The sequence below is a fragment of the Anser brachyrhynchus genome, assembly GCF_964034855.1.
Source record: "Anser brachyrhynchus genome assembly, chromosome: 8".
NCBI lineage: Eukaryota > Metazoa > Chordata > Aves > Anseriformes > Anatidae > Anser > Anser brachyrhynchus.
The window spans coordinates 2,919,285-2,940,276 of NC_137702.1; the positions used below are offsets into that span (position 1 = coordinate 2,919,285).

The window sequence follows — 20,992 nt, forward strand, 5'->3', positions numbered from 1 at the left end:
TACCATAGTACCTCATGTTATTATAAGTAGAAAATCAGACAATTAAATTAATGTTTAGTTTTGACTTGTTTTGCTTTGTTTTGTTTTAAATCTGATCTGAATTAATCACCATGGTCTGTTTTTAAAGGATCAAACTCACTTTATGATGTTTTGTTTTGTAGGAGTCTTCATTTCCCCATTTAACATCTTTTACTGGCAAGAAAAGCTGAAATCCCTTCAAATTCAAAACGTTGAGAAGCGAATGTGAGGCAGACTATTCTGTTTTCATTTCCCAAGGTGAGAGAAAAACAGAAAGCAAGTAACTTAAAGAAATGTTGCAACATATTTTAGTCTGGTAGAATTCTTACAGTTCAAGGGCTGTTGATCATACTGGGCAAGAAAATTTGCTTTTGAAGATAATACACATCATTTTTCAACCTGATAGTGACCATTCAGTAAAAGTATAAATCTTAAATAGCCTACCAGCATTTTAAAAGGAATGAACATACTGCCATTTAGAATAAACACAGACAAAAATATCTTCTGTCATATTTTGGAAACCCATTTTCCAAACAGGCTGTTTCGGGTGATACATATATATTTGTGGGAAGTAGCTCACAGCCATGTATATTAGCGTGGCCGTAATAGCTGGACCCACTGGACGAAGAGCTAGGACAATCCCTGTCTGTCCAACCATCTCAATAGGAAAGGAAATACTGTCAGCCCCATTTTACAGATTGAAAAGTGAGATTTAGATTAAGTGTCTTGCTCAAATTCACAAAGGCAGGCTTTGATCCCACTTTGGGTCCTGCATCCTATTTCTGTCGCTTAATGTAACTACCCTTCCCTTCAGTTATTGCAAGTCCTTCATCCATTTATTTGACTTTTCTGAATATTGTAAAATTACTCGCTTCACAACTTAGGGAAGGGAGTGTATCATAGGGAATTCCTGAGGTTAAATGGCCCCAGTATCTTCTGCTATTCCAACATCTAAACTAAAAAATACATCTCTTCATGTTCATCAAATATTTTGCTATGATATTATGTATTTGATCCAAGAAATGTCAGCATACAGTGAATATGTTGGTAATCTCAATGGGCACACTCATCTGAGATGGATAATTCCAAAATCTTTGTGACTAGATTGGCCAGGTGAGGTTTTTGCATTGTAATTCTCTTAGCAATGCAGAAATCTATAAAGTGACATAGAATCAGAAATATTCCAGGGTGTAAGAAAGGAAATACCGACATGTGACCAAGGTGTGCTTTGCTGGAAAAGGCATAGCTTTTCTGCTGTGAGGAAATAGGCTGCACGTATTCCTTATTTTTCTAGATTTTCACCTATAATCAGGTCTGTTGAATCTCAAATCTCTCTTTTATTGAAGGATCACCTTCAAAGGACACTCAGGTGAATTTAAGTTAAACGTTTATATTTTTCTGTAAAAAAAAAAAAAAAGTTGGTATGAAATCTGCTATTTTGTATTTACTGTCATTTAAATAATTACAAACTACTATGAATATACAACATCTCTGAGGTTTACATGGTACGCATGAGGAGGTCTAGGATGAATGATACTGTTCTCATGACATTTAAAAAAAAATCAGAATCAAGGAAATGTCTACTTTAAATGCACAAGAGAGATACAGACACTAAGATATCACTCTGCCTCATTTTAAAAACTAAACAGAAGTGTTAGTCTAACACTCCGGAGCCAAAAATAAAATATAAAAAAGCAGAAATAAAACAAGAGCTGATCAGTCTCATTTTGCTATCTAAAATTAGTGAAGTGCAAATAATAAATTACATCCAGGGTTTAAAGGAAACTGTACTTTCAAAATTATATTAATTGCTGAAAATCTATGAGATACAATTAATAACACAGGTAAGGTAATAAATAATTTCATCAGGATGTAAAACTGTATTGTTAACCTTAGACCCAAGGAGGAAAACCAAAAAAAAAAAATCTGTACAACTGCATATGTTGATAAACTGGCAAACAACCCCCCCCCAGCTGGACTATTTATTTGTGTACGGAGATTCCCGTGGTGTACAGAGCCTTTGTGATCCCTTCAAATCGCAGCGCTGCTCGCTGGACTAGGAGAGATGCAGTTACAAGTCATGGTGCTGATGTTCTTTCTCTCTCTTTTATTTAAACACCTAAATGTTTTAGCAAATGTTACAATTGAGTATTCTGTGACCAAAACTGCTGTGCACAGGAAAAAAAAAAAAAAAAAAGGCACAGTCAAGTCCGTATTGCCTCCATGTTAATTTGCGTTTATGTGGTTGGTTTACATATTATTAAAGCCACCCATCTGATCTATAATGGCAGCCCTGCTGACACTGTCTGACCCAGTTTGACAATCTGGATAGAAATTGTAGGGCTGGCTGTTCAATGTCTGTGACTTTAACAGCATTGCTTTGGGCCTGGAATCAATTCTCTCTGTTTACAGACCATTTCACAGCCCTTTACCTGCAACATCACTTGTGTCAGTCCCATAAATACTTTGGTGTATATAATGCTTGAATTAGCATAATGGTTTAGGCACAGAGCTTTAAGCACAAAGAAGGACATGTCAACATGTTCTCTTCACTTAAGCAATTAAGAGCCATTATGCTGCTTCAGTGGAAATATCATCAAGGTTAAAGACAATCCCAAACACCCCTCTAACCTTTTTATTCTAAGTCTAATAAATGAGGCATAGAAATTGAAATGTTAGTAAACAGTGCTACTTACAAGCTCTTTTTGTATCATGTTTAATCAGACCTCTCATTCACCACTTGTGAAGTGCAAGGAAATGTGCATTAACCATGGTCACCGCCTAAGAGGATTATTTCCCTTTTTGCAGCAACTCACCTCTCTGCAAAGATATGATGCCAAGTTCGAGACGCTCTGACACGAGGGTGTAAGGAATAAAGTAAATGTATGCATGGGTAACACACAGCCTGGGCCACACAGAGTACTTCTTGCCAGATCTTTCTGTTTGTAGGTGATTTTTTTTTTTTTTTGGTGTTTACTCCAGGCCCGATATTCTTCTCTCCATGTTTCTTAGGAAAATGACCCAGTGAAAAATTGTTATTGTAATGGTTCTATTTTAGTTTGAAGCTGGCAAGATGGAGCCAAGCTCAGAACTGAGCTGTAGCAGCTCCTGGGTAAATCTGATGGAGCTGCAGAAAGGAGGAGCCAAGGCACTGAGTTTTCATGGCTTGATTCTCATGTGTGTTGGTTTGTTTTCTCAGTAGCTTTGCAGACACAGCAGAGTTTGCAGAGTCTAAACCTCCATTCTTAGTTTTGTTGTTGTTTCTAAAGCATATGATTAACATATGCTCTGAAGGGGGCAGTTTGAACCACTCCAATTTTGGTTTTCAAGCAACCTCACTCTTCTCCAGGAGAACATGCTGAAATCTTGTATGGATCCTCTCATCCCACCTGCATCTCAACTCCTTCCCCCCTCCCTACTGTCACTCCACAATGTGATATGGCATCAGCTGGAAATGGCTGTTTTGCTCCAGAAGAGGTTTAAACAAATCTCACCTTCATTTCAATACCATCAGCTTAAGCTGAAAACCCAGAAACCTGATGGAAGTGAATTGCCTTCTTCTTTTATTCTACCCCGTCCCCCCCAGGGCCATCCTGAGAAGATTGCCAAATTACAGCACAGATTTCCTCAGAACGAGGCAGAGCTGAGATTTTTAGGCACACTTTTAAAGAGATCCAGCTATGGTAACTTTATAATTGAGCCGTTTTGTTCTGCTCTCAATCAGCTTCAAATCGAAGGACAAATTGCTCAGAGACAACATAGGTTGCAGTTGAAAACTGACAATAATAAGCAAACATTACCGTCTGATTTGATCTGCTCTCGCTCTAATGTAATAACTTTCTTTGAAGGTTGGTTTGAGATACATGGCAATGCCTGCAGGCCAAGAACCTGATTTTGTTCTTGTTCCCAGTCCTCTGCACTGCAATCTCTGTATTATATATCAAAGGATGCTTGGCAGCTTCTCTTGACTAGCCATGACTGTCATCCCCATTCTTCAGGTGAGCAAACCACGCAGCACAGCCAAGCTGCACTGAGGCGTCAGTGCATAGCCAGCCGCGTTTCATAAATCATGTGCTTTGACAAAAAGCTGCAGATTGCACATTCAAGGTGTGCAGGAGCACCAGGGAAGCTCTTGCAATGGGATTTGTGTTCCGTGTTAGGATCTCTTGAGGCAAGATGTGTTCCTTCCCATACAGTGATCTTCTTCTTCCACTACAAGTGCTCTCCACAGTTTCATGAAGAAAATAGGCTGGAGAAGAGTCATTTTTTAACATTGGGAGCTTGGATAGGAAAACTTTCATGGAGATGAGACTCATACAGAAGGGTCACTGCAGAACGGTCTGTGCTTCCAGGAACAGAGGCAGTTCATTGTGCACTCGCCCTGTACGCTTCATACAGCACCTTCTAAACTGACAGCTAGTTAATAGTCCCTTTTCTTTTCAGTGTTTAGAGCTACAAAGATTGTTTTTAGTATATAGTAACACTTTAGCACCTTTTGAGGATCTCAAAGCAGATATTAATTAAGCTTCCTAGCACCTATGGGAAGGGAGTAAATAGCCCAATTGCCACTTTATAGAAGGGAAATGACTAGCCAAGGTCATCCACTGAGGCAGAGCCAGCAACAGCATGCAGGCGATAAAAAGAGGAATTATACAGCTGCCTTTTCTCCAAAGAAGGATGGCCCCAACTAAGAGCTTACCCAAGCTTTTGCTCAGATATGAGGAAAAAATATGCAAGACAGTTCCCAAGATTTTTCCCATCTCTACCACAAGATCTCTGTTACATTTTTCACTCCTAAATCTGAACGCTCTCACTCCATCTGAGATAGGATCTATACTTCATGACTGACCATGGAAGATATTATGATCCTGGCAGGAAGTCAGAAGACTTTGATTTGTATTTTTTTTTCTTTTAGCTTGGTTCCTTAAATGTATGCAAACATGAAGAAAACATTAATTCTGATGTGTTTTCTGTAGCTTTTTAATTTCATTTGCCTGTTACAACAGCCTGCAATGGATCCAAAAAATAGTACTGGGTGAACTTTCTTCTGTTGTCTTGGGCTGGAACTAGTTCCTTACTTTTCAGGGATGGTCTCAGCAATGGAAATTGAGAACTAGAGTAGAATCCAGAAAATATTTTGAGCAACACAGCAGACTTTTGGCCATATGAGACTTCCTCATTAGAGCTCGATAGCAGCCGTTGTGACTGAGATCACATCTTCCCCTTCTGAAGCCCAGATACCTGCTGCTTGCATTCAGGTAGAGCTACCATCATCTGTTGTCAGCGTGGGACCTAGCACACAGTCATTCTACCCAAAAAGAAAGAGCAGACATAGCAACTCACGTTCTCGTTATTTTCTGTCTCATTTGTCATTCAAACATCCCTGTCCCCTTCCACCCTATAAAAGAAATTGTAATTGAAAGCAAGCATCAGCTCATATGTTTTGAGGCTAGAGTCACTCTGTGATCATTTAGCTTTATCCAGGGTTTAACAAATGCTGCCACAAATGCTTATTCCACTTTTTTTTTCTGTACGAAGAAATAAAGAGCACTTGTACAAATGACATGCATGTCAATCTTTAGGTCACAGTACTTCTTGCAATTGTATCCCAAGTAGGAGACATCAAACTAAAGGCATTTAAGAATTAACAGTCTGTACCCAAGACAGGAAATGGAGTTTATAAAACAGGTGGATGAAGACCAGTATTCGCTTGCATCACATTAAAGCAAATCCATTTATATTTTATTTCCTATATACTGACTCGAATGTGCATTTTTACAATAATCAGACTCGGCAGTTTCTGCAGGATATGTGAGATTTGCAGACGGATTGGTGTGGCTTGGTAGATCTTCCATGTAAGAAGCAGTCCATCAGAGGAGAAGAGGGAGATGCTGTCCAGACAATGCTGTACAGCTCCATCTGTACCAGCCAAGGGTTGGCTTTCCTCCCCGAATCCTCACACACATTGTAGGATTCTTCTGTAATGTCATAAATTGTACTTAAATACAGGGAAAAGTTAGCACCCAGCGACAGTTCTCTAGGTTTTTGTACAACTGCTCACTTATATTGGTATTGCTATCCTGGGTGCATATTAACCATGATTGAAACAACGCCCATTGGAAGTCTTAAAACCTTAACCACCAGTTTTACTTCTAAAATAAAGTAAACTGCCAAAAGTTCTGATAAAAGTGACAATTTATATTTTTAAGTAGTACATACGGAATTTTCCTATAGCTGTAGACAAAGGAATTCTTACCCAGATAAGTATAAGAGCACCAATAAATTTAAGGTAGCTTATGCAAGTTAGGCACTAATGAATGTCATCTTCTGTTTTGTCATGAAAAAAGATCTTTCTGCTGCTAAAGGAGACTGATTTAGATTATGAATAGCTGTAGTGATTTGCAAAAATGGCTCCAGAGAGATAGACTGAGATTCCATATACTCATGGCACTTGAGGTTTCTGCCCTTTTTGTTGAAAATTAATTTGTCCTGTGGGTTATTGGATTCTAGCTCAGCCAATGTATATTGCTCAGTCATCACAAATTTACTTAAAATTTAGTGTAGCTGAAGTTCATTCAACAAGACAAAAGTCTACAGTTGAAAGCTTCTAAAAATCTTTTTTAAAAACTGGCTAACAATGTAATTGAAAGTGCTGGAATCAAAGTAGATTCACAAAATGTTTTTCAGGTATCAAATACATGGTTTATTCAAGTAAAGAGACTTTTCACTTTCCTTTTTCAATGGTGAAAACAACTGGGTGGTTACTGTTCCCTTGACATAAGGCGTTTTTAGTGGCCTATGCCTCAAACCCTAAACTTGCATTCCTAAAAGGACAAAAGGCACCATGTAACGTTGTACAGCTCACTGCACTACTTCTCTAATTTCACATGTACTCCTTTTTATTGAACAGGGAGGAAAACTCTGCTTATAAAATGTGAAATGCATCTCCTCTCCTACACACACTTCTACACAGACTTTCTCTTTTTTCCTTTTTTTTTTTTTTTCCTTTTATCATCTTTGTCAACCTTTGATGCATTGGTAGAAATTTTGGTTGTATTCTTAGAATCCCCATCTAGTTGGTTTACTTAGGATTAAACATTCCTGATGCTTGTGTATTTGACATCCCAAAGACAAACAGGGTAAGGTTAAAAACAAAAACACTAATTCCGTTCAAATTAGCAAGCTTCTTGTTTAAATTAAAAGGCTGTAACTAATTTGATTGATGGGTGGAAGTCATCTGTTAGCCTCCACGTTGGTGAATCTGACTCCTGAATCACCACTCAGAGGGATCAGGAGGTAAAGCTCATCAGCAGTGCAACCACACAAAGGTGGCTGGGGTGCAAAAACTAACACGGGCAATGGTGGAAGGAGGTGATTAAAGAACAAGCAGATCTTAAACATTCACAGGAGAGTGGTTTTTCATTAACTATAAAGGATAAAACTCTTCTTGAAGAGAAATAATTCTCTTTATTTTAAGCTTTATCGGAAACAGTTTCATGTCTCATTTAGATGATGGGGATGTTTTAAAAGAAAAATATAAAGGCAGATGGAACTGACATTATATGGGAAAAGCTCATTTTGTGCACAACTACTGCGGATGGTTCCCAAGTAGTAAGTCTATAAACAGTTTGTTTGCGTGCTTTCTATCAGGAATTATGCTTTAAAAAGCCAAACAAACAAGAATTTAAAATTCAGTGTAAATTTGATAATAAAATCAATTCATATGCACCTCAGTAAAATAAGAGAAAACATTCTGAACAAAAAATCATTCACGGCCCAAGTCTGTGTTCAACTGGCTATTTTTTGTTTCTATTTATTTATTTATTTATTTTATTCCTAGCCCTAGTGATACGTCTGAATACAATTGATCAAGTTTAAGCTATAAGGATCTCATCTCACTGCATGAAACACAAGGCTTATACGATTGCAAGAAATGAGATACAGTGCGATAACCAAATCATGACACAATGGACTGGAAATTTTAGATTAATAAACCTCCTTCGGAAGAGAACTAAATAACTTTTACAGTTTTATCTATGGCTATTTGTTTCTTTGAAGATTTATGGTCCTTGCAACAGATATGCATCTTATCTTTCACTCTTAAGATTAAAGGCAGATGATTTTAAACAGGCTCCTGACTGGCATAATCTGGAATTGCAGATGATCTTCCTTTAAAAAAAAAAAAAAAAAAGGCTAAAAGTGAACTTGCAAGTCAAATGAGAATATCATTACATATGTCAGAGGGTCTTAAAAAAATAACTCTGCATAGAGCTAAACAAGATCTAATCCTTATTATTGCAACCTGCTATCCTCGGGAAGGACTTTAGCAGCAAGGTGCAATCTGTAATGCTTAACTAGGAATTAAAACTTTCCGTGCTGCTGCTGCTGCTGCTTTAATTGATTGATGCTAAAAGTTTAGAAACTAAAATCCAACCAGCTATTACAAAGCTCCTTTAACCAAGCCTTCCCCTTTGAAAGCCGGATCCTCAATTGAAACTGGCAGCCCACATTTTTAGGTTTCAAGCAGCTCTGTCATTCTACGAGGAATGTGTCTGCCACTTCACACGATAGCTTGAGCTGAAAGACATGTACTTTGAATCAGAGAATCAATAGAACACTTAATGGACAATTAGGAGAACAGCTGTAGGACTGTCAAAGGCCCATCTGTACACAGCTCAAACAGCCTCGGCCTGGACAGGGCATGGAAAACACAGCTTACTGCCCCAGGGCACCCGCTCCCATTACAAAATCCCCCTTTCATTTCACATTTAAAGTTAATATAGTATTCTTTTTTCATTACAAATTTTAACACGTGTAGAAAATTATGGAAATTGCTCAGGCCATTTGTCAACTTATATCATGTGAATTGATCAATAAATTTCACCACTTTGTTGTTAATGTAGATAAATTTTGGCATTTAATTAAGCTACAGCGAAAATGTGGCCACTTTTAATTTCAGCAGATGCTACCTTTTCATCTGTAATACAGGACTACATTGGCAAATGCAATCCAGTCGCTAAATATTTATAGACAACATGACAATTCCTAAAAGAGTTATCATCAATGATTTTGGTTCTGAAACAATTAGCATTGTTTAAAAGAGCTCATGTGGAAAGACGAAATAAATTCTGAGCAGCAGATTAAGTTATGGCTCTACAGATACATTGCATGTATATAAAACATAAATCTACACACGTTACTAACACATAAACCCACGGTGATTATTATCGGAGTACTGTCTATGGCACACATACACACAAACATATGTAAATCCTGCTAAACAGGTACTAATTCCTGTACACCTAAATACGCATGCGTTGCACATACATCTGTACAGATATCTCTGAATTAGACCTATATAGCAATATTTATCTTTAATGGAGCTGCTTTGCAAAACTGTAATGGGAGAGATTGATCTCAGAAATTAACGGCACAGGAGGAAACATTTCATAGCTAAACAGTTTATGTAAAGTAACTAAGAGCTGAAAAGACATTGCTGTTTAGAAAATGTATTTAACTTTTTAAAATACCGAGTAAATTTCTAAGCCACTATAATGCAGGGATCAGCCTTTAAACTCCTGGATATTTTTTAAGCACACACAGATTTGGCCAGACAATAAGAAACATAAATGAACATTTTAGGCTTTCTATATGGCCTTAGGGACCCCAAGATGAAATCCTGCCTCTGACAGCCAGAGGCCCTAGACACAGCACTCAGCAGCAAGGCTTGACATGATAAACTGCTGTATCTCATTGGAGCGGGTAGGGGGAGGAGGTTGCCTGGTGGTGATATTGCCAGTGCCTCTGGGGTAGGAAGAGTCTTGAAATCCCAGTGATGTTTTTGCTATAATCCCTCTGACCGAGCAGACAGCCCCCCAGACCTGGGATTTCTGCTAAAAAACTTGCTTATCATTTAGAGGACAATTTTGCTATCAGCATAAACTCGTGTTATGGAAGAAACCGCAAGACAGGGAAATCCGTGGTGGTCACAGACCCCTAACCCTGACAGGGTACTCGCAGGGACTAGAGCAGACAGGTTCAGCATCTTCCCACACTCAGGCAACAAAACAATCCTGTATTCAAGCACCAGGCAGAAGGGCAGATGTCCAGCATCCCATAGGTAAAATTCCTTCTGTTTGACTCCTGTGTGACTTGATCAATTTTCACACCGAGGTAATTTCTTCTAACTTGGGAAAAAAAAAAAAAAAGAAAAAGAAAAAAGAAAAAACCCAACACACTCAGACACAAATCATTTTTAAAGTGGAGTTTCTGCTTTTGTGGATTTGTCACCACTGCAGCATGTTTTATTTTTAGGTTTTCAGAGAAACTGGTCAGCAGATTTCTTGAAGTTGCCGGGTAGTAAAGGGGACTAGAGAAGTGTTCAAAGTGAGACAAAGTGGCTTCTAGCCAAGGATTTGCAATTCACCCGGAGAGACCATGGGAACCCAGATCTGTAACTGTGGTTTATGTGCAGCAGTTGAACCGCAGGGAAATAGCTGGACAGCACAGAGTACACTCAATAAATATGGATCATTCTAACCAAATCTGGAGTCATTGAAATTACCTCACTGGCCTTTCCTCTTAAACAGAAAGCATTGCCTCAGCTTTCCGAGGAGCTTTCTGCATCCCCAGCACAGCCATTGACTCCTCCTGGCTGAAGCCGGGAGTGCCTGCGGTGCCTGCCCGTGGCTCCTGGACTTCCAGTGGAAGATGATCCAAGAGGAGATGATGGTGTTCCAGCGGAAGATGATGATGGGTGTCTGTGGTTCTGGCTCAGGAGCTGCAGCTTCTACACGATGTGATGCAAGTGGACTCGGGTCGGTGGGAAGAGGCCCGTTGAGATGGTTTGTGTGAGAGGTGGACCACGCATTGCATGACAATTTTTTGTCTGAAATTTTAGACCTTCAGAAGGGAAGTTAAAAAAAAAAAAGCTTAAAGATCTAAAAACCTCAGCGTCATATTCTGCAGTTAAATTTCGTGTGCACCCACAGTAGGGGAGGACTGGCAATACCTGCTGCTGAGCTGTTTTATCACTCACCCTTTCTCCCTGTCCCTATGGCAGAGGCAGTGAGCAGAGAGCGAAGGGATGCATCCCAGCACCAAACCCGGATCTGGCAACTACAACTCCCACGCCATGCAACCCGCCATGCCTTCATTTCTTCTTCAGTGAAGTGAAAAACACTTGACGGTTTGAAACAGGAGTGCTTGTTGCTCAACCAGATGGCACTGCCAAGGACTTTTACTAAGTTTTTAACACTGAAGAGCTAAACTCCAGGTAGGAGGGGATTACACTGGAATGAACAACCAAAGAAGCCTATTAAACAATCTTTGTTTTTAAAGGATCTCAATAATAACAAATCCATTTGTCTGTTTCACCAGTAGAGCATTTTTCTGGGAGATCCCTATTTATCTGATTTATTAGAAATGCTCCATTGAGACACAAAGCATTTTTCTAATAAACCTAGAGGTTAGCACTATTGTTTTCAGTACAGCTGACCCTTGGATTTGCTGTAAAACCAGAATCATTAGAAATGCTCCATTGGTTATATTGAAGCATTTCTAATGAATCAGAGGGTCAGCTCTATTGAAATAATGTAAAATATCTAGATTCATGAGGAAAACTCCATTGAAATGCATAGAGCGTTTCTAATAAATCCAGATTTTAGTGGAGCTCAACCCTGAATCCATTAAAACGTTATGAAAAAATAGTTACTGAGCATGCACCTTAAGTACTTTTTTCCTGTGTTAATCTCTCATTTATTTTAAAATGCGTTGTAAAGATAGCAAAAGGCATCAGTGAAAATTTGTTATTTAAAGTCTGCCATTTCCTCTGTGTACATACGAGCAGAAAGGCAATGGTGCCACCAGAAATACAGCCCCTGGTAGCTCGTAACAAGTGCTCAGTTTGCATCACGCTCTGGCAGCTTCCAGGCAGGAGGATGCACGGGTAGGTGGCTGCAGGGAGCACAGCCCTGCACGTGCTGCCGCCTTCCTGACGTTAGGCACGTACCAAGCAGGAGTGAGCACTGGGAGGGTCAGAGCTTCAAGCTTTAGGTGCCTTCAAAGGAGATGCTTGCCAGGAGCGCTTGGGTGCCTCAGTCAGGATGGCCGCAGGAGGGATCGGGGAGCTAGCAGAGACCGGAGCAATGCTGGTGTCGGTGCTTGGGAGAAAACATCCTGGGTGCACACAGTGAGAGACGTATCATTGCCTGGGGACTGGGGAAGGAAGGTGCAATTGTTTATCTGGGTATTTAAATGCCAATTATCTATGGCACCTGAAAGCAGTTAATGATCATAAGCAGCAGCGCTTCGTGGATAAATATCACCCTGGAAATACATTGCTCCTAACGTCACAAAGGGCCTCCTCGCTGAGGGACACAAGCATGTTTGGCAGAGCAGAAGTGTTCAGCTTGTCCATCCTACGGAGCCTAAGTCTGAAGTGTTTTATCCTTTACTAAATAACAGACACTGAAGGTGATCCCCTGCTGGTTTCAAAAGGGGACATTTAGCCAAATGGAAGCCTCAGTGCTGGATGCAGATGAGAAATGCACTTCAGGCACGTGTCCCTAGATTAATTGCCAGATACCTTGAGGCATCTGCAGTCTACAGGTGTAGTTATCAGTGGCGAGGTTAGATGGTCCATACCTGAGGAGAAATCACAGCCTGCTCTCCTCTGCAAGTTTGATATTTATTTGTAAGTTCCAATCACAAGGCCAGCAATAGAGTAAGATTTTTATACCTGACAAGCTGAGTTGGCTTTTTCTACCATTTGTACTGCACAACACTATCCCAAAGCCTGGCAGACTTTCAAGTTTATTTTAAGACAGATTCAACAGCTGTAATCTCCTAATAGTGCATCCTAAAGACAGGTTGGTTTTGGCTTAATGCAGTGACAGACTTCGTTCTTGCCATACAGCGAAATTATACATTCATGGGAGGTGGCATCTTTAACAACAAAATAATAATAGTAAAAAAATAATTCTCTGTTCAATATTTGCCCATTGTGTGTTCAATATTTGTTGACTTGTTAACTCTCTGAAAACGGAGGCCCATAGTAATAAAAATCAGTTATTAATAGTAGCGTGTTATGTGCCAGAACACAAAAACCAAACAAGAAGTCTCTCTAATTTATTGTTTCACAACAAAGCAAGAAGAAGTAAACACTGGCAAATTTATTGTAAGGGCAGGGATGAGTCAGTCCCTCGGTGCCGCTCCTGGACTTTCAAGGCCCTCCTCAGAGCAGAGTTGAAGCTAATTTTGTCCGTTTTGCACATGAGCCTCATGTGAAAGTTGATGTGGCGAGTTTTCATGATGATGAGGATGGTGCCTGCTTCTCTCACGTTTTGCAGCTGGTGTTTTACTTCACATCTTCTCTTCCAGAACGCTTCCGCTGCAATGCACGTGCTGTGGACATGGAGCTGTGTGTACCAGCCTGCGGAGGATTTTTGAGGGCTCTGGATCAGTGACGCCCTGGTGACCCCCTGCTTTCAGGTGACACAGCTCAAAAGCTCCGAAGACAGAGGCAAAGGAGGTGATTGTATTTATGGGCTCATCCAATAGGCCCGGAACGAGTGATGTGAGGTTCAGTATCCCTAATGCTGTAGGTGAAAAAGCAAAATTGATCATGACAGAATTGATTAGACCAATGTTATGTTAGGCTCCTTTCTCCCTGGTATTTCTGATGACTGAAAGCAGGGTAAGAAGCACCTGGAGGTTTGGACTTCACTGCTCTGTAAACCATAGAGCTCTCTAGTCCTGCTCTCGGTTTCGAAGCAACTGAAAGAGATTATAAGAAGCTTCTTTTTAGTTCAAGGGCAGGTCAATGAAAAACAGCAAACCGATTTTGGACAAAGGAGAGTCTGCCGTGTGACACTGAGCCTCCAGTTCTGCACGCTCGTGGAAAGGGTTCCCTGCTGGAGCCACACCGAGGCTGTGTGCGGCAGGGCTCTGCACGCCCCAAGCAGCCTCTCATTTCTGCAGCCTTACAGCACACCTTAGATGTATTTCAGACTAGTTTGCTTAAAATTAAGCGCAGAAAGACAATACATTCATCACATCCCCTTTACAAGGCCGTTCAAGGAACTAGGCTTGTGTGTGTCGTAGTGTTTTATAGCAAGGGTCTCTCTATAGGTCCCCACGCTTTCAGCAAATAACAGAGAGGCTGCTTTGCCTCGGAGATGCAGACTAGGTTCTGTTTATTTTATGAATGCATACAGTCAGCGTATCTGCAGTTTGTCAGCTAATGGTGCTCTTCGTTTAGCTGCTCTGTACTTATATACACACATACATAAAATGTATATAAAAAGTATATTAATAGAATTCTATCTCAACAGATTTAATTCTTAAATGCTACATATACTTGTTTAATCTCTCATTTTAGAAGTAGGAAAGGTTAGATTATAACATCAGGTTAGCTCTCTTTGAAGCAGGTAATAATTAAGTTGATTCACTGTTGCAATTACTGTCAAATCCCCCTTAATTACCACGGATTTTATAGCAGCTTCATTATATGTCTGCTGTAATGCATTGTGGCCCTAAGGAGAAGTGTTGCAGGAAATTCTGCATAGCATGTATAATTCTAACCTGCAGTTAAAGCTTCCAGTGAAAGCCTCTGCACTAAATTTATCTTTTTTTGACATTTTCCCCCTATTATTTAAAGCAGTTGAACTGCAGTAACACCACTAAAATATACACCTAACTTCATAAGTGAAAATTGATCTCTTCACAGGTATTAGGAATAAAAATGGAGAAATTATAAAATTAGCAGTGAATTATTCTTGGGAAACTGCTCAGCAAAAAATGAGTAACACTTCTGGTCTGGTATCATGGACGGGAACAAACTTCTGCCCCATTTTGCAAATCATGTAGCTCTGAACAACCTTTCCTCACTTTTCCAGGATGTAAGAATTTGCCAGATCAGTCTGCCACACATCGATATTTTCACCTATTTTTCATTTTACATCTTATAAACTGGATCACACAAATATAAGGCACAGGCACAACCAATAGCTTTGAAAATTTTTATTTCATCCACATATTGAACATGCTGTTACCATATATTATAAAGATATTTGATGAAAATAGCAATTTGGACAATGCTAACACCTACTGTACTATCAAGCACGCAAGATTTTTTAAAGCAGCTCTTCTTTATAACTGACCTTCCAGCTAACTTTTGTAACAACATAGCCTCATGAAACTGCTGCTTTATGGCTCATGTGTCACTGCTTGTTTCCATTGGAAAAATCTTTACAAATCAGGGTCTGTAAATTGAGCCTGCAACAGTTCAAAACAGATAACTGAATAATGTGTCCCATGGATTCTCTTGTAACGAAGGAATTTACTCCACCGAATATATTAGATGCAGAAAGGGCTTCAGTGTCAGTGACACTATTGGCAGCTGTGTTAACAGTTAAGGAGCTGGCTTTGTACAGCAGTACAGTTATTAAATTTCTCCAGAGACCATGACTCATTAATCAAATATTCATACATCTCTGTAAATACACACTGAACAGAGAATACCCTCAGAGTTGAGCATCCCAGCACAAGTGCTCTTTCATGTAACACTGACAAAATCCTGAGAACATGCGGTCATGTTTTGCATTTCTAATGCTGTATGTACTCTGTAGTACCCCAATTCCTAAAAACAGAACACAAATGATCTTACTGATTGCAAGTGTTACACAGTCACAATTAAAATTGCTTCACTATTGCTTCATACCATCTTTTTTAAAGTGAAGACAGTGAATCAATTCTTCTATTCTTTGTTTACCATCAGACAAGTAACTTTTTCCCATACGGATGGAGAAACCCCAGGCCATGCTCCTATTAATACAAGAATTTGTATTAGCATGAAAACAACAAACCACTGGTTGAACCGTGAAAGCCAAAGCACTTCATATATTTGCAAAGACATGAGCTTGTTGTATTTGACAAATACTTTATTCCGTGTTTCCTCATTGCCAAAAACCAGATTGTCTTCTCACCTGCTCCAGGGGAGGCACAAATGTGTCTGAACTGAGGTTTTGACCTTGAGCCTGTTGAGATCACAGTTCATAGTGGAAGCGTCTCTCTGTGACCAGCTGAATCTCTTTCTCCGTGAACCTCTGGAAAAAAAAAATCATTTTCTGTTTGAACTCCCCATCTTAACGCATCTGTACCTAGGACTGTGTTTTGGACTATTGCAGAGCTACAAAGTTCAGATTTATACTTCTGATTAAGGCTCTCTGTGGTTTGAAGGAGTCAGATGCCTTTATCTAGTGTTATTTGTAAGTGGGGGTTATCATATTACTGAGTGTAGATCTTTTAATTTCTGTACTACTGTGCTCTGCTGCTCTGATCTCCAGGGAGCAAAGGCATGGAAGGGAACGACCTGCATCTTCAAGTCCAGCCCCCCGAAAGCATGACCAGCACAAAATCCCAAAAGATTTTGCTAACAGAGAGGGAATTTACAAATGAATCCTGGAAAGAGGTGAGTCTCAGAATATATTCCTTTTTCATTTGTAGAGGCCGGGGCATAGAATCTACCAACTGGAACCAGAACCTAGTTGCAGGTTTTGAGGGGCACTTTATAAACCTGCATAACTTGCTTGTGTTCTGAAAGTACCTTGCAAGGACTCAGGTTAAGGACTAAACTCTGATTAGTTTATTGCACAGCAATTTAGGAGAACGGGTTGGCTGTGTTTTTTTCACCAACAGTATGAAGTGCTTCACTAGATTTGTGCTCGTTGGAGGAACAATAATCCACAAGAGAAAATACTTCTTTTTCTACTTCCTCTTCTAAAAAATATAGACTCTTTAAGCACCTCCACAGTTCCTGCCACATCAATTTCAGTGCATTTTAATTTTCTTTAACAGAAGTTGACATTTACGTTTTAGAAAGAAAATCCTCTCCTATGCTTAATTAGGGCACTGGTTGAGACAGGGTGGCAATAACCTCCCCCACTTCTTCCAGGTAAGAAAAAATCCAAGCTACCTTGCTCCACAAGTCAGCCCACATCAATAAAGAAGCTGTGGGCATGTGCTGTGTGCCACACCGAGACCAGCACGGCGCTGCAATTACAATCCCCTGTGCCTCTTGTCTGCCTGGGGATAGGGACAAGAGTCCAGTCCCAATCCTGGGCATCCCCCAGGCAGTCCTGTTACCCTGCGTGACCTTATCCGCTGACCCAGCAAACTGACGGGTGTGGATAAATACCTAAAACGTTGACTTTAATAATGTTCCCTTGGGACACGGGGACTCATTGGCAGGATCAGAGTGTAAGAAAGGAGTGGATGGAAAATAAGAATAACGTGTGAATGCTGAGGTGAAAATGCACAAAGCCTTGGTTTTAACACATGCCTGCACACCCACTAGCGCTAGGTGAAAACAGCAAACATTTATTTGTGCATCTTCTTGCATAAATAAAACCCTGCTGATTTGCTTTGATGGCATTTACGACCACATTTATTCATAAACATTAGAGTGAGCAAGTTTTTATTTCAGGAGCGTTCACAGAAAACAAAAGCGTCGTGAATTCTGGTGTGAATAAATACCAGAGAGCTCTCACACAAGAAGGGCTTCTGCAGTCATTAAGTAAAGCTCTTTTTGCTATTCACACTGTGGATTCAAACAATTACAGCTGCCCGTGAACTGCTTACAAACAGGGAAGGGAACTGTTTATAAAGCTCAGTTAGCCTCAATTAGGCAACAGAAATCATCTCATGAAGATAACCAGTCATACGGTCAAATGATGATTACTCAGGGCTCAATCCTGACTCACTCAAACGCCTTTTTACATCTTGTTGGCAGTGGAGATAAGTTACCAGCATTTTAAGGCCCCCTTTACATAACGTGGTGGTGTCTAACCAAGGTGGCACCGGGCTGTAACACAGTTGTACAGCTGGAAAGCAGCTAGAGTCTAGCAGGGGCTGGCCGTAGGGATGGCACAGAAGCGCTCGGCAGGAGTGCTGCTCTGCAATTTCCACCTAACTGTGATCCGCAGCCCTCGGCGCAGGATGAGGGAAATGTGCTCCAAGCACCGCGAAGAAAATGATACACAGCAAGACCACAAAGTGATCTGGCATGTTCTGCCCCCTTGGAGGCTCCTGGTAGAATAAGAGCTGCTGCTTCAGCCTCACCAAAAAGGTGTCCACCCGTGTCGCCTGGGATGAAAATGTTTCATGAGCAGAAAGCGGGGTGAGCTGGATCTCAGATGTGCTGTTTGTATTCGTTTGTGGTATTATTGACCTTTCATAACTCACGGTTGCTTTTCACTCCATCATTGGTTTAAGCGATTGTCAATAACTCTGGAAATAAATCAGCTCTCCAGAGTGAGTCCACTTTCTTACTGTAATTAATGGCAAATAGGAGAGTCCTTCCCTGCATCCCCAAATCCACTGCTGCACCACCCCTAACAGACACACTAGCCTGCTTTCCATTACCAGCACTTCTTGGTTTGGAGGGTTAAGTTAACAAAAACAAAACTACAAAAGACTTCCCTGAGGATAAGAAATTTGCAAGCCAAGGGCAAGGAAGAAACCAGGGCGAGGGCCATTGCTGCCCTCATGCAGGGCACTGGCACAGCCAGAGAGTGCTCGGGACGGGGCTGGGATTCCTTCAGTCCCACCCACACTCGCTTTTTGAGCTTTCCAGCTGGATTCTCATACTGGTAAACAAAAGTGATGTTTAAGTGGCAGTCGGGGTACGAAGAGCAACCGCTTATTGCGGCTCTACCCAAGGAGCGTGGTGCCCTGCTGGCAGCCAGGCCTACTTGCCGCGTCCTCTCAGAAGCACAAGGTCGTGTGGACTCCTTGGGGAGCAGCAAACTCACCAGTGGCAGGTCCACACTTCACAGGGTTGTGCCTTTTGCCAGGATCGAGGAAGACTGGGTCTTGCCAGAGCATGAAGACAGCATTGGCCTTAAAAACCAGGTGTGGGGATGTCTGGGGTCACCTCCACCTGCGGTTGCTGCTGCACCTGTAAGGAAATACAAGAGCTGCCTTCATGTAGTTCTTACAGTTGCCTACTTACGTTGTTGTAGCTGAGGGGTGGTTCATTAGTCCTGGGGGGGAAACGTAACCATCGAGTGAGAAATGTGCTGGGGGGACTCTGTCTTGCTGTTCCCACGGGAGCGGAGCTGCTTTGAGACCTTCAGGATCAAATTAGGGAGGCCTCAGTTTTCCATAACCCTGGAAGCACCAGGGACCAACAAGAGGAGAACCAAGCCTTTAAGGAGAGGCAACACAAGCAAGCAACTCTGCTGGTGGCCACAAATGGGCTTTGACTGGGTGACAGACTTGAGGTCCTTTGTGCTGCACCCTGTGGGCTACCCACGCTTCAGTCCCAGCTGCAGCAGGGAGGGACAACCCCGAGCACCTTCACCAGCAGATTGGGAAGCGTGACGGGCTTTGCTCACCACTCAGTGAGAGGCAAGTCAAGGGGAACCGTGCAGTCTCACTTTATGTCGAAAAATGGGGCCAGTATCTTTCCGAGAAGGGGAAGAAAGAGTCCCAGTTACTCATTTAGTGTCCTAGGATCGCTAATATTAGTGTCAAGCTAATATTAGGTATTATAAACACACAAAGAAAGGTAATTAGGTGATTCAAGATCAGACTTCTCTGAAAAGAACAACCATTTGCCACTTTCTGTGGTACGTGCAGTCTGGTTCAGTCAGGCAAGCGAGTCATCAGTCAGTGATTCGCGGCAGCCCTTTAAGGAAATAGGCCACTGCTGGGTGTGTGAGTAACTAATGCTCATTTGGTTTGTGTTTGAAGGCAGCAGCAGCAACAGTGATGACACAAATTAATTGCACAGTTTTCAGGAGATAATGCAGACGAGGTAAAGAGAATTACTATGCGATTAACATAGTTTCCAATTAAAGTCCCCTGTAGTTACTGAAAAACATTAATTTCTAGTAACTTGGTAATTTAACTTGTGTCACCACTGTACATGGATCTTCAGCACCAGGGCAACTTGTGGGCTTGCCTATGCCAAGTCTCGTATGAGAAACTTGAAAAAAAAAACCAACCAACCAAACAACAACAAAAAACAACTGAAAATAGCTACTAGTTTTTAACAGCCACTTACAGCTGGCTTCAAATAAAATGGCACTGCAGTAAACAAAAGGGTTTGGTAACAGACTGAAGAACCACACTGAACAATGGCAGCTGTTCCAGCAGTGAAGTCTCGCCCTTAGTTTTAAAAGGGAAAAAAAAAAAAAAAATTTAAATTCAGCAATGGTTTTCAACCGTTATGTTTCTTTATGAACAAGTTGCAAGAAGACTGAGACAAATGAAACTATTTCTCCCTTACAGATAAGTTTGCTGTTGGGGTGGTAGAATTACATTTTTCCTTTTAACACATATACCGTAGCTCTTGTATTTCCATTTGACCATTCCTATTACAGGAGTACCAAACCAAAAGCCCTTTTAATAGCAGCGCACTTCCAAAGACAGAGCTAGCTTCGGTGGGTACGCGCACATGGGATTTTTGGAGGTACCTGAACTTCAGCCAGTGGAGCTGAGGAAAAGGGGAAACAAATCCTTTGGCTCCCAGCTGGGGTCAAAGATCTCCATGGCCTGTGTGTAAGGCAGGTCAATGGGTACAAAGGCCTGGGCATGGAAAACTTGCAAAGGATGGGTCTTAGCCAGGCCTCATGGTTTCAGCCAGGCCTCAGCATGAGTTCAGGGAGCCGCACGGCGGCAGCCCGGCCTCCCCCGGCCTCCGGCCTTGTCCCTGCAAGGCTCTGAGGCGGTGGGAGGGTAAAGCCCCGAGGGGTCGCAGGCCTCAGCGTAGGCCCCGGGGTGACTGGAAACACACATTGGTGTTGTACAGGTTGAGGCATTTTCAACAACAAAAACAACAAACCATGAGGGAAAAGTCCAGGGCACAACTCTGTATTTTCCTTAGTTTTACATAACTGAGGGCCGCTCTCAACTTCATTACAAATATTGCAGACTCCCCTGCTTTAAAGCCTCTAAAGCTTTTTACATT

General features: G+C 41.2%; 1 protein-coding gene and 1 long non-coding RNA gene across 4 annotated transcripts in view; one reads left to right on the forward strand and one right to left on the reverse strand.

Moving 5' to 3' along the window:
• The window catches only part of LOC308199246 (uncharacterized protein), a 143,138-nt gene extending 128,509 nt beyond the window's left edge, over window positions 1-14,629 (forward strand). For all 3 annotated transcript variants that reach the window (XR_013954528.1, XR_013954529.1, XR_013954530.1), the window contains 2 exons: window positions 162-276; window positions 13,399-14,629. The gene's annotated coding sequence lies outside the window, so the exon portion shown is untranslated. The remainder of the gene's footprint in view (window positions 1-161; window positions 277-13,398) is intronic.
• Window positions 8,162-13,385, reverse strand: LOC308199248. The gene is made up of 3 exons (XR_013954549.1): window positions 12,029-13,385; window positions 11,057-11,309; window positions 8,162-10,920 (listed from the first exon to the last, which is right to left on the reverse strand). It is a non-coding gene; the product is annotated as an uncharacterized lncRNA (long non-coding RNA).
• Window positions 14,630-20,992: the final 6,363 nt, after the last annotated feature.